We start from the raw sequence: 14,019 nt of genomic DNA, 5'->3' as shown, positions 1-14,019 counted from the left end.
GTTTTTTTTCCTTTGTGGGATAGCTAAAGCTCCAGGGCTTCTGTATTTAAAATGGAAATATACTTTTACAAACTGCTCTTCAAGTGCCGCTAAAAAAATAAAATTTATTTATTTCAAGTATTATTTTTTAGATTGCTTGAATGAAAATAATTTTTTGCATAAGTAACATGATATTTTCCTAAGTCGCATTTTAGGCTTCAAGACCTAGTTGCTGTTTGTTTTGGTTAAGTTAAAAGTTCTGTCTGAATGTATGTATAAATTGGTCAGGGTTGATTTTCAACAAATTAAACTTAAATGAATAATTTTAATATTCTCTGTAATAAGGCTTACTTCACCAAAAGGATGTATCACCTCTAGTGGGCAGGGCTAAATTGAGATGACCATTTTGGATTTTATCATGTAAACTACTGATTATCTAAGTGACCATCATATGACACTTTTTACTGGTGATTTTAAAGTAATGCTGAAGTATACCCATAAAATAGTCTAAAAAATTCACATTGTTTAAAATATTTAAGATAAAATATTTGTGTTCCTATGAAATTTATATCTGAGCATGTAACTTCCATGGTTACATGGAAGCAGTGAGAAAACCTGAATAATTAAAAAGGTGTGGTCAATACTCGGGTTGACATAGATTGACTGAACAAAGAATATAAAGGGAAAAAATATTTTCCATAAAAATAACTCTTTACTATACCAAGGGCTTTTCTAATGGGCCACCTTATGAATTCAATGTGACCACAGAAATGGGAAGTTCACACTTTATAGAGGTTGCTTAGAATGAAGACGTTATTGAGAATTTATGATCTTTCTTTTTGGGTGGAGCTAAATGTTCTTTTTCATAGGCAGCGACTGCCTCTCTTCTGTTGTCCTTTGCAACAACTACAGTCCTGAGTTCCTCTATTTCTGTTTTGCTGCATTAACTTTAGCTCTTGCATCCATTCAGTTCATACCAGCGTACATCAGATTGAGTGTTAATTCCTATCTTCATTTGACACATACAAACTAACAGACCAATGTGTTTCAAGTACTGAAATCTTTACCAGTCAAGATCTGCAAATTCCTAGATATCATAAGCAATTATGGCATCTCTTTTTTCCCCAAAATAAAATGCATTAGAAAATCATCATACACATTCGGGTAAAATGGATACTGAAATGGTGATATGAGATATATAGTAATCTTTGTGGGCTTCAGACTACGGAAGTGTTTACTAGAGTTTTTTGAGAATAGGAATGCTAAGAGTATGCAGTCAACAGGTTGTCAAACATGTTGCTCTCAAAGATGGTCCTTTCTTAACACTTTTATTATCCCCTGTTCAAGCTGGAAAGGTTTTGACTCTTTGTTCTTGTTTAAAAGACAGGTGTCGGTCAAGGAAGGCGGGAACCTTCCTGGAATGGAAAAGATTACCTTCTCCCTCCAAATTATTATAACTCTGAAATTACGGGGCTTTCAAGCAAAGATATCGGAAAATAAATAATTCCTTACGAGGAAAAAAAAAAATACATATACACACATATATGTGTATATATATATACACATACATATACGTGTGGGATATGCCCAGCCCTTACCCTGGAGGGATCTCTGCTGAGACAAGAGATTTCGCAATCGCCCAGCAGGACTCCCTGAAAAGGCAGCCACTTCTTGGGTCATGGCGAGGAAAGGTGGACCCACAATCCTTTGAGAGACACTATGCAGATCTTTCTGTAACCCATTGGTCCGTCCCAGACCCTCTGTAACCCATTGGTCCCCCGCTGATCCCCTGTATCCCTATAAAAGGAAGCCCCCTGGCTCGGTGGGGGACAGAGCTCGTCCCTGGCTTTCCCCTTCGTCGGAGGGGACCAACAATAAAGCTACCTCTGTGCGGAACCAAGCCACACGGGCCTTCTCGTCTCTCTCTGGTCTGGTTTGGCCTGGAGGTGCCCTGCAGAGCTGAGCTGAAATCACTAGCTGAATCACTAAAGAGCTGATAGCCTCTGCAAGGGCCCTCCTTTGCCAGCAGCTGAGAGGAAGACACTGGGCCTCGGGAAGGCGATCCCTTTCGGGACCATCTCTCCGGACCGGTCACCTCTTCCTGGGTCAGAGCCGCAGGCCCCTACCACCAGCTGTAATATATATGCACATATGTGTGTGTGTGTGTGTACATACATATAAATAAAAAAATATATATATAAAGACAGACAGACAAACAACAACAGTAACAACAAGAAAACCCACTAACAGCCTTTTCCTGGCCATCAAGCACTTTCCCTTTTCGGTGTAGTTACAACCATAAGAGGCAGGGGATGTTGATGGCTCCTGGTGAAACCACGGCAGCAGTGACTCCCCTCTGGCTTCAGGATGTGCTCCAATGCAAGCGCTGAGCCCCCCAGGTGTTAATGGTGGCCCTGAAAAAGGAGAGGAGGTGAGGGGGGGAAAGGGAAGGTGCTCAGTTTCCACATGCTCTCACATGTCTGGTGTGGTACCCTGATGATGGCAACCCTGGTGAGGTTCCTGTCCACCAGCAGCTGGGAAGTGCTCCCTCCAGAGAGAGAGAGGAGGTGGGGGCCTGGTCTTTTCCCTTGGAAACAACCATGCACATGGTGGGGATCTCTCCCGATGAGGGTGGGTGCTGCTGAGAGAGTCCCAGTCCACTGACAGCTCACTGTTAGCAGCAGCCTCACCAACAGGCAGTCAGGAGAAACTTCACAGCAGCACCAAACCCCTGAGCAGAAGTCCAGCACCAAACACCACAAACGTCTCACCTCCAAGATGGGCAAAGACTGAAACACTTCTAGCTAAGAAACTGCCAAAACCACGCACTGCCCCTCTCCCCCACACAATTCCAACAGTATGCCAAGACATTATCTCTTAATCCATGTCTATTTGCCATTTCCATGACAAAAAATGGGAAGAAAATTCTTTGAAGAAACCTTACTCCTTCCTTTCTGTAGTAGTATATATATATAACATCCAAAAAGAAAATATATCTTCATTTAATTAATGCTCTTGTCTGATGGAAATTAGCCATACACCTAACGTATGAATGACAGAAGAATTAAAAAGTCAGCCTTAGCCCCATGGGCACATCTTACAGGCATGCAGAGAAATGGATGAATTCTATACTCTGTGTAATGGTACCTAGTTGAACAAACCAGGGTGCATATGGGCAGGCTATGTGGATACATAAACAAACAAACAGCAACAACAAAACTGGTACTTTTTTGTTTTCAGTGTTGGTAGTCTCCCTGTAATCCAAGTTTCATACAATTGAGAACAAACTTTTGAGATTAGGTGGTGCACCCATGGGAGCTTGGTGGTGAAATCCTTCTGGTGCCTTCTTTTTGCCAGACAGAAGGTGGGGTAGGTCAAATATTTACTTTGGCATAGAAGTGGTTAACACAGCACATCACAGCCTATGCACTTACTCTGTCATCATGAGAAGGGACACATTTTCTGAATTTTGTGTGCTGTAGTGGTAAATCCAAGGAGACATTATCCCAGAACAATTTCACTTCAAGTGTCATGCAACCCAAACTGAGTCATATGAGAAATGGAGTTTAAGTGAGACATCTTTTCTACTTTTTCGTAGAAGTTTCATCTAGAAGCTTACAGAATGTATATTAAATATACATAGATAGATATATAGATATATATAGATATATATAGATATAGATATAGATATAGATATAGATGATATATAGATATAGATATAGATATATAGAGATAGATATATGCCCATGCAGGTTTCTCCTGGAGGATTTTCTTGGAGACAAAAAATATTTTTGAAAAACCAACATCTTTTCTGTTTAAATTTTTGGTTGAAAAGTCTTTTAAGAAATTGAGAATAGCCATTACAGGAACTTCCTAAGTGCCCTGCACTATCATGGGTGAAAGTAAAAAAATCTTATCATTTAGACTAGTATTTTAATATGACTAGTAATCCACACATTGTTCACAGAAATGTTAGTTGGTAGCTACACTAAGCATGACATTTATGTGAGTGTGTGTACACATATGTGCAATTTCTTTTATATTCTAGATAACTAATCAGTCTTGTGAGAGTATTAAAACTCTTCCTGCAGTGATTAATGATGTCCCATGACAGAGACTTGGGCCCAGACTAATAAAAAGATGGATTACAGAAACCTGGTTGTACTAAGACACTACAAACATACAAACTGATCTTGAAGCGCATGAAAGTTCAGCATGGGATGTGATGCAATTCTCATTTCTAATTGCAAGCTTTTGTTAGCTTGTTGAGGTATAGCACAAACACTGTGATTCCTGTCCTGAAGCAGTTATTTTGTTGACTTAATTTGTTTTATGGTGACATTCATATTAAATTTTTGTCTCAAATGAACTCATAAAATGAGAGGGAAAATCACTTTTCTAAATTTATTTTGTGCTCATGTTTTGCTGATAATTTATTCTATCTCACTAGAAATCAAATGAGTGCTCAATGCATTTTGAAGGAACATTAAAGCATTTAGAACTGGATGGATTTTATATGTCTCAGGGTGACTCACAAATTTGAATTTAATCTGGATAACCCACAATCATTTAGAAACAAAGCCTGGTATGGACAGAAGTGTTTGTGAGGCACTCTGACATCTCAAACCACTATTGCACTTATTGCATTTATTTTCTTCTGTCCCCAGCATACATGCATACATACATGTGTAGATATATATATAGATATATATCTAGATATATAGATATGTTTGCAGAGACATACATCTATAAAATGTATAAATACATATAAATATATATAAATATATATACAAATACATTAAAATATAGAAATATATATAAATATATACATATTTTTATATATGGCAAGGAAGCATCATTATGGATGATTTTAGCTCACCAAATGTTTGCTGGGAACACCACACAGCTGACACAAACAAGCACAGAAGATTCCTAAAACACTGGGGTGGTAACTTCATGGTATTCTCACTAAGCAAGCCAACTAGGAAAGACGCCCTGCTTGTTTTTCTGCTTGTTAACTGAGAGTCTTTTAGTTAGGGATTTTCTGCCATCTTGTCCACAGCCACCATGAATCAGTCGAGTTTAAAATCTGTGTTGACAGAAGGAAAAGTGCCAGTAAAATTTCAGCTCTGGGCATGAGGAGAGCAGACTTCAGACTGCTCAGGGAACTAGTGAGTAAAGTGTCCTGGGAAAATTCTGTTGAAGGTACTGGGGTCCTAGTGCTGGTCACTTTTTAAACATCACTTCTTAAGGGCAATTCCAAAAGGCCAGAAGGCAAGCAGAGAAGGCAGAAGGCCAGCTTGGCTGATCAGGGATATTCTTCTGGTGCTAAGGACAAAAAGGAAGGTGTAAGCCCAGTAGAAGCAGGATCAGGTGATATGGGAGGAATACAGAGATGCTACAGCCACTGTAGGGAGAAAATTTGCGCAACCAAAGCTCAGCTGGGAGCTGGCAAGTACTATAGGTAAAAATAAGAAGCATTTTTTAAATACATTAATAGCAAAAGACAGTGCAGAAATAGTATCAGCCCATTACAGGATGAGAATAGTGACCTCACACATGGGGACATGGACAAGGCAGGGGTGTTTAATGCTTTCTTCTCTACTGTCTTCAGCACAGATGCTGGACTAACAGTGTCCCAGCACTCTGAGCTGGAGGAGCATGGATGTGAGAACACTCAGCTCCCAGTTAACCCTGAACTTGTGTGGGATCTGCTGCCTCAGCTGGATCTCTGTAAGTTTATGGACCTTGATGGGGTTCACCTGAGGATACTCAGAGAGCTGGCTGATACCATTGTGAGGCCTCAGTCAATGACGTGAACAGTCTTCAGAATCTGAAGAAGTCCCAGCTGACTGGAAGCTGGTGAATGTTCTCCCAGTTTTCAAGAAGGAAAAGAAAGAAGACCCTGGAAACTACAGGCTTGTCAGCCTCACTTCAGTGCCTGGTAAAGTTATGAAGGTAATTCTGGGAGGTATTAAAAGACATCTGAAAGATAACACTTTCATCAGTCACAGTTGGCAATTGACTCATGAGAGGAAAATCCTTCTTATCAAACCTGACTTCCTTTTATGACAAGGTAACCCACCCAGCTGATCAAGGGAAGCCAGTTGGTGTAAGTCTTTGTGGATTTTAAAACTTTCAGTGCTCTCTCTCTCCCAGTACCCTTATGGTTAAAATGTGCAGCACACAGCTGGAGAAACACATCATGGGATGAGTGAGCAGCTGGCTCACGGGTCAGGCATGACGGGTTAGAGTGAATGGGGTGTCTTCAGACTGGTGACCTATCACCAGTGGGGTCCCCCAGGGTTCCATCTTAGACCTGTGCTCTTCAACATCTTCATAAATGACCTAGATTTATACTCAAAGATATGTTTGCCTGTGATAATAAACTGTGAAGAGCTGTTGATTTTCCTCAAAGGCAGAAAGACCCTGCAGAGAAACCTCAACAAATTAGAAGACTGGGCAATCATGAATTTCATTAGTTCAACAAAAGAAAATGCTGAATAGAGAAACTCAGGGTGTATGGACAGACTGGGGAACAAGACACTGAAGAGCAGTGCTGTGGGAAAGGGACCAGGGGGTCCTGGTTGATAGCAAGTTGAACATGAGTCAGCAGTGCCCTGGCAGCCAGGAGGGCCAAGCGTGTCCTGGGGGGCATCAGGGACAGCATCACCAGCCGGGCAAGGGAGGGGATTGTCCTGCTGTGCTCTGAGCTGGGGCAGTCTCACCTCGAGTGCTGGGGGCAATTTTGGTTACTGCAATATCAAGCTATTAGAGAATGTCCATAGGAGGACCATGAGGATGGTGAAAGCTCTTGAGGGGAAGCCATATGAGGAGCAACTGTTCAGTCACTTGGTCTTTTCAGTCTGGAGAGGAAGAGACTGAGGGGAAACCTCATCACAATCTGGAACTTTCTCATGTGAGGAAGAGGAGGGGCAGGCACTGATCCCATCTCTCTTCTCTGGTGCCCAGTGACAGCATCCAAGGGAATGGGTATCAGCTGTTTCAGGGCAGCTGTGAAGTTGTGTCAGGGCAGTTTTAGGTTGGTCACAGCACCAAGTCTGACAGAATTCAAGAAGCAAGAGAATACTCTCAAGCACATGGTATGACTCTTGGGGCTGTCTTTTGCAGAGCTGGGAGTTGGATTCCATGATCCTTTTGTGTCCCTTCCAACTCAGGATATTCTATGATTTTATGAATTATTATGTTGGTAATTTAAATTTTGTGGAAGCCTCTCTCTTTTTAATTCTTGGTCATCACTTCCTTTTCACTGATTGCCATTATATAGACATTTTAAGGTGCAAAGTAATAAACTCATAGTTCTATAAGGAATGCCAGTTGTACCATGACTTTGTACAGCTGAAATAGTAACAAAGGATCATTATTGGTAAAAGTTTTTGTTTTAAAAGCATTGGATACCTTGATAGCTGCCAAGACCTTTCATTTTTACTACTTTTTCCCAAGACTGTAAAAGTTTTGTTATTTGACATTCCATCCTACAACAAAATATGGGGCTTCTATATCTGCTATTCTGAACCAAGTGTGAAATCAATATATAGTCTTGAACACAGGTGAGACATCATGGCAAACTAGTTATTGACATGCTAAAGTCATTTACACATGATAGAGAAGATTATGACATTATTAATTTAACTGACAATGGGTATAGGAAGATAACCTGCCATGTAAGACCACAGACAGTTATCTGTAAAGTTTTTATTCTTATTTTGTTCAGCAAATGATACAATTCTGACAGCTATGAATCACTTTTAATATGTCAATTTCAAAGATTGTCATCAGAAAGTTCAGCTGAAGGAGAATGTCTGTTTGACTCAAATGTAAGATGATTACTGTTTGTCACATTTTCAAATTATCCTGTTCTTAAAAAAAAAAAACAAAGCTAAGCTGTTTAACATGGTTATTGTGCAATTTGGAAGGCAGGATGCAGTAATACATCTAAAATAGATATATACAGTTATGCAGCGAAACTTGTTTGCAAATGGATGACATATAACCATAGCAATAACAGCAAAGAGGGTTTTCATTGCAATAACTACATATACATAAAAATATGGAAAGTAAGGAAAAATAGAAAAACTGCTGAATGTTCACTTTTTCTTTTAGATATACAAGAGAGATATAAATACTGCAACAGATGACACAATAGCAAAAGATGAGTGTGATTCTCCAGATACAATTTTTTTTTTTTTAAGCTTAAAATACTTGTGTATATCATTGGCCTTGCACAGAGACTAACAAGACCTGTCATAATTCTATGGCACTTTGTCTTATTTGAAGCATTTTTAAGGCAGACTTTATTGGAACTGACTTTATCAGAAGTGTTGAAGCTTTAGATTTCTTTAGCTGAAGTATCACACTTTTTTGGGGTACCATGATCAAGTTTTGCCTTATAAAATTTTTCCCACTACAATAGTTTTTTCATACTTTCAGCCTGTTCTTCAGTTCTCTAGGTTTCCAGGGCATGTGCTTGATCCCCTGGCAGCTCTGCCAATTGCTGAAAAATAGAAAAATTCTGTTTATCATTACTTCATCCTAGCATGAATAGGACCCTGGGACCATCTTCAGATGTAGGACGTGCCTGTTCTTGAGAAGTTGCTCTCCACTGTTTATAGAAATCACAAAACCAACTTGGCTCCTAGAAGTGCTACATTATAGGGAGGCCAGAAGAAATTGATTTTAAATGAATGCGTGTGATAACCATTGGATCATTAAATGTTTCAATAATTCTACAGGGCCTTGAAAATGGCAGTGTGTGTTATTCTTCTTCACTTAGCTGGGTACTCTGTATAGTATGACAACACATAAAATAGTAAAAAAAACGCTAATGCAATATGGTCATTAAGTAGAAAAATAACTCAGTAACTGAATAAAAAGTCTTTGCTGCTAGATATAAAAAGAATTTTATTGAGTCAACAGTGAATTTCACTATGAACAAGTAGTTCAACTAGAGTTTGTTCTGTCAATCCTATTCTCTTCATTCAGAAAAACTTCCCTTTGTCTTGGAAAAGAAACTTTGCCTGTATAAAAGTGAAGAAGATCAGAACCCGGAGGTTTCAAAAACCTTGGTAAGGCTTATGGAATAATTAAAACTAATTACAGCCCTTTCTACACATTGTAGAACTAAGAAAAATAAAAATATCCGTGCAATAGAAATAGAGACAGAGGTAGAGTCCTTTTTCAATTAAATAGACAAGTTTACATTGCTGTTGCTGTGGTCTCTGCTGGTCACTTAGACACTAACAAGGTCCATTGGCTGTGGTTTCTTCTCAGCAGTTCCTTATGAACTCCTTTTACACTGAGAAGAGCAGTGAAAAGCAAAACATTCTCAGTGCTGTTGGGAGTTGTCCACATGCACCTCAGGTATCCTATTTTTACCTGTTTCACATGCTTGGAACCACTTCAAGCAGGATACAAGAATGTGGGCTGCTTTGAGTATTGAACAGACTATATGATTCATTTTACCATATCAAAGCATTTCTTATGAGACATAAGCAGGAAAGCAAGCATAAATGTAATTTTAAATGTGTAAACATTTATCTTGCATGTGGGAACTATGTTATTATTTGTATTCTCTCCAAGCTGTATGCACTTACTCACCATTCCTCTGTTAGGGCAAATCTAGTTTTAGGCATTGAGAAGGTCCCTCTTCCCGTAAGAAGATAAAAGCTTTTAAGTCATTTTAGTGATAAATGAATCTTGTTTGCATTGCATCAGACAGAATGACATTTGGGTCTCCTTTTGAAAACGTAGTGGTTTGATGCTGGCTGCATTCCAGGCACTGACCAAAGCTACTCTATCACTCCCCTCCACAATGGGACAGGGGAGACAAAATGTAATGAAGGATTCATGAGTTGAGATAATGACCATGAGAGATCACTCACCAAATACCATCACAGGCACAGCAGGCTAGAATTAGAGATACTGATTGAATTTACTACTATCAAAATCAGAGCAGGATAATGAGAAGTAAAATAAAACCTTCAAAACACCTTCTCTCCATCCATCCCAGCACTACCTTTTTCCCCAGCAGCACAGGGAAACAGGAATGGGGCTTATGGTCAATCTGTCACAGGTTGTTTCTCCTGCAGTGGCTCAGGGAGACAAGTCTTTCTCCTGCTCCACTGGGGGGTCCCTCTTGTGGGAGATGGTTCTCCATGAACTTCTTTGATGTGAGTGCATCCCATGGGCAACAGTCCTCCCCAGACTGCAGCAGTGTGGGTCACTCTTCCACAGGGTGCAGTCCTTCAAGGTCTTCACGGACCCTCTCTCTATGTACCTTTCACAGGGTAACAGCCTCCTCTCAGGCACTCACCTGCTCTGGTGTGGGTCTTCTCCACGGGCTGCAGATGGATCTCTGTATCCCCATGAACCTCCATGGGCTGCAGGGGCACAGTTGCTTCACCATGGTCTGCACCACAGCCTGCAGAGGAATCACAGCTCTGGCACTTGGAGCATCTTCTCCCCCTCCTTCTGCACTGGCCTTGGTGTCTGCAGACACCTCTCACAAATTCTCACCCCACTCTTTCCTGGCCTCAATTACCTCTGCGCAAAAACTTTTTTTCTATTTCTTCTTAAATCTGTTATCACAGAGGGGTTTACCACCATTTTTAATTGGCCCAGTATTGGACAGCAGCACATACGTCTTTGGAGCCACCACAGATTCGATCTACCAGACATGGAGGAAGCTTCTAGCAGTTTCTCACAGAAGCCAGCCCTGTAGTACCCCTGCTACCAAAGTCTGGCCACGCAAACACAATACAGAAGTAAACAAAAAAAAAAATCCTTAAATTATTTTTTTTAATTTCTCCTTCTATTTGTTTCCTCTGTCCTGGTATTTGGTAGCTGCAAACCTAGCTTTTACTGCCTGGAAAGTGGGCACACAAGCATCTCCTACTGGAACTAATGTTAATGTTATCTCCTTGGATTAATTGGCAAGTAAATGGTGCAGTTTATATGTTGCCTCCTCAGGAGAGAGTACCTACATCAGCAACTTTGTGGCATTTTGCTCTGAAATTGAGTTCTGTCTTTAACCCCTTCCTGACAACTCACAGAAAGGAAGTCAGTCTTACTCTAGTTGCATGCAATGGGTGAGTGTACATCTGCAGTTTCCTTGAGAAATATAATTTTTACTTAATATAAACTGACTAAATGTTTTAAGAGGGTCTGTTTTTTGGCTAGTAACATCTCTGGGTAAATGCTAGCGTGGCATATGGAAATAACTTTAGGTAATTCTTTAACTTCAGCCTTTTTGTAGATATATAGATATTCAACAGAATTATATCACAATTAAAACAGAATACCTTCTAGCTTGGATTTTAGGGTACAATGGGGTTTTGTTGGCTTGGCTGTGTTTTCAAAATCTTTCAGAGTAATTTCTTATTGCTCATCAGAAGTTGTTGCTGTACATTTGTTACTGGAAACTGTGCAAAACACACTCCTACACAATCCTGTTTCCAGGAATTATTTATGGCCCTCTCTGGAAGGGAAGTGTGGCTTGGAGTTTTCAAGTCAGTTCATAATTTTTAAAACTGCTTCCCCTAAGCAGTATATCAAATTATCCACTAAAGTAAAGAATTCATATTTGCAGGCAATGTATTTTGTATGTGAGTAAAATCAGTTGCTTTCCCAGCTAACAACTAAACCGTCTGCTTGTATATGGGGGTGTTTCACCCCAACCCAGTCAAAGATAAATCTTTGTTTTCACATTTATAATTCAGTGGGTCATATTTGTAAAATTAATCTTCTTTATTGTTATATTTAACTGAAAAAAATCTTAGTTTTTTGGTTATGATGCTTTTACAAGACAAAGAGTACTTCAAAACAAAACATATTTATTTCCTGAAGTGTCAGATAGATGAAGAACATCTTTAATAAACTAGTGCCCTCCTGCTGATTTTCTACCATCAGAACATGTCTTTTCTAGGCAAAGTTTCATTTCTATTTAGTTTCAATTAAATGCCTGTAATGTAATTACATAGCACAGGAAGGATCTATCGATGTTGTGAATTTGATTTGTATTAAGATTACAAAAAACCCTCTAAGGTGTCTCCATAACTTTAGAAATTATTTTCTGTCCTTCTATCTTCATATGTGCAACAATAACATCTAGCAATTATAAAATCCTATAATTTTTTTTCCTGCTCAGAGAAATACTTTACTTGGCCATTGATTTTGAACAGAGTGCTCAGAATAAAACATCCCCAATTGAGTAAAAGGCAACAGACTCATGGATGGAAACAATATGATGGCTGTTCTGGAAATACAGACAATTACACAATTCCCAGAGATGATATAACTGTGTCCGTCAGGTTTTTTTGCTTGCGCAACTGAAGCTAAACAAGGAAGAACAATAAGCTTTTTACAATTTGTAAAAATACCTAATCATTTTGTGGTTTCACCTCATATTTTTAACAGTTTTCATCTGAGAAGCTGCCTTTCCATGTGCACGATGGCAAAATTTCACTGTTTCATCAATAAAATTGTCATAATTTCACCTTGAATCTCTTCACAGAAGCTTTGTCACTTGAGGTATACAAATCTAGTTTAGATGAAGGACTGTAATTAAAATCTTATTTGGTGCATAAAATAGAAAATTTCTTAATATTTTAGTCGTAAACTATAGTTTGCGTCATGCTATTTTTCACATACAAACCATCTTTTTAGTGTTGCCTGTATCTCTCAATGAATTAGTTTCTTCTGTTCCCACAAGCAAAAGCTGGTTCCTCTGCAAGTATATGTGACTGATAAGTTGAAATTACTGGACAGCTAATGTGAAAAACCTGGAAATGATCCAGAAGTAAGTTTCAACGTAGTTTTAGACTTGAGTTCCTGTGTCATCATAACTGACCAAAATGCTTTTATTCAAACTGAAAATTAAATGGGTGAGAGTGTAGCACTGACCATTTTTTCTCTCTATGAAGTTGGCTGATTTTCCTTTACTGTTCTGCCTTGTGCCACCTCAGATAGATTGCAGGTCACTTGGACCTGAGCTGGCCAAAATGGGAAAAAAACAGCTCCAACAAGCAATGCTTTTATTTTGCTGTTGGCATATAATTTGAGGAAGGAATTAAAAATTTGCAGGGTTGTGTGTCTTGATTTACCTACTTTTGTAGGGAGTTAATCACACCTGGACTCAGGCCAGAGGCCAGGAAGGGACAAGGGAGTGGGACTCACCCACTTTAGCTGTTCTTGAGTTATTACACCTAGTGACTTCTAGCATAGCTTCAATGCCATTATACAGATATTTCAAAGTCGGGAGAGAATGGTCATTGAAGGAGGGTAACAGAGGACAGTAGGTTACCTTTTTCTGCAAATAGAGTTAATGCAACTCTAATGTATACATGTACAAATCACATATATAAGCACATTGCTCTACGCACATTAATTTGAAAAAGGTAAATTCTTAGAACATGAATTTTAGAAACAGAGTTTAGATAGTAATAATGAGATGTGAGATACTATAATAAACTTGCATGTTATTTGCACCATTTACATAGCATCAAAAATCTTTCATTCTGAAGATTTTTTTTTTAGTGAATGAAGCAGCAAAATAACCTGCTCATCTTTTTTTCTATTTCTGACAATGTTGTTTGTACTAGAACACTGAATGAGCCAGTTAAATATCTACTGAAGAGCCAGGAGTTAGGGTTTTTGGGGGAATGGTTTTTCTGGTTTTTTTATAAGTGTTGTGAATCTCTGTTTTGACCATCTTTGAAATGCCATTTCCTGGAAACAAAGGATGTCATAACTTTCTTTTTCGTCTTGTTAGAACTCTTTATTTCAACTAAGGTTTCAGAGCTGAGTAAGTACTTTAATAGAAATATCCTGTGAGACAAATCTGAGCGAGCAAATACACTTTTCTTGTTTCACAGAAACCTGCCTCAGAAAGTGATTTACAGAGAGACTCTGGCACAACTGGAAATGGAACCTCTGATTCTTGACTGCACACACACTGAAATACAAGAAATTCCATTTAAACCTAAGAAAATAGATTTTTCCTGTACAATGGCTAAAAAAGTT

The 14,019-nt window shown here is 39.0% G+C and overlaps 1 long non-coding RNA gene across 1 annotated transcript; it reads left to right on the top strand.

Moving 5' to 3' along the window:
* Positions 1 to 5,823: 5,823 nt before the first annotated feature.
* LOC138103164 (uncharacterized) lies at positions 5,824 to 11,081 on the top strand. Its single transcript, XR_011147668.1, has 3 exons — positions 5,824 to 5,937; positions 8,983 to 9,065; positions 10,969 to 11,081. It is a non-coding gene; the product is annotated as an uncharacterized lncRNA (long non-coding RNA).
* Positions 11,082 to 14,019: the final 2,938 nt, after the last annotated feature.

The sequence above is a fragment of the Aphelocoma coerulescens genome, assembly GCF_041296385.1.
Source record: "Aphelocoma coerulescens isolate FSJ_1873_10779 chromosome Z unlocalized genomic scaffold, UR_Acoe_1.0 ChrZ, whole genome shotgun sequence".
Taxonomy (NCBI): domain Eukaryota; kingdom Metazoa; phylum Chordata; class Aves; order Passeriformes; family Corvidae; genus Aphelocoma; species Aphelocoma coerulescens.
Note: the sequence above shows the minus strand (reverse complement) of the source record. Positions and strands in the feature narration are given on the sequence as shown.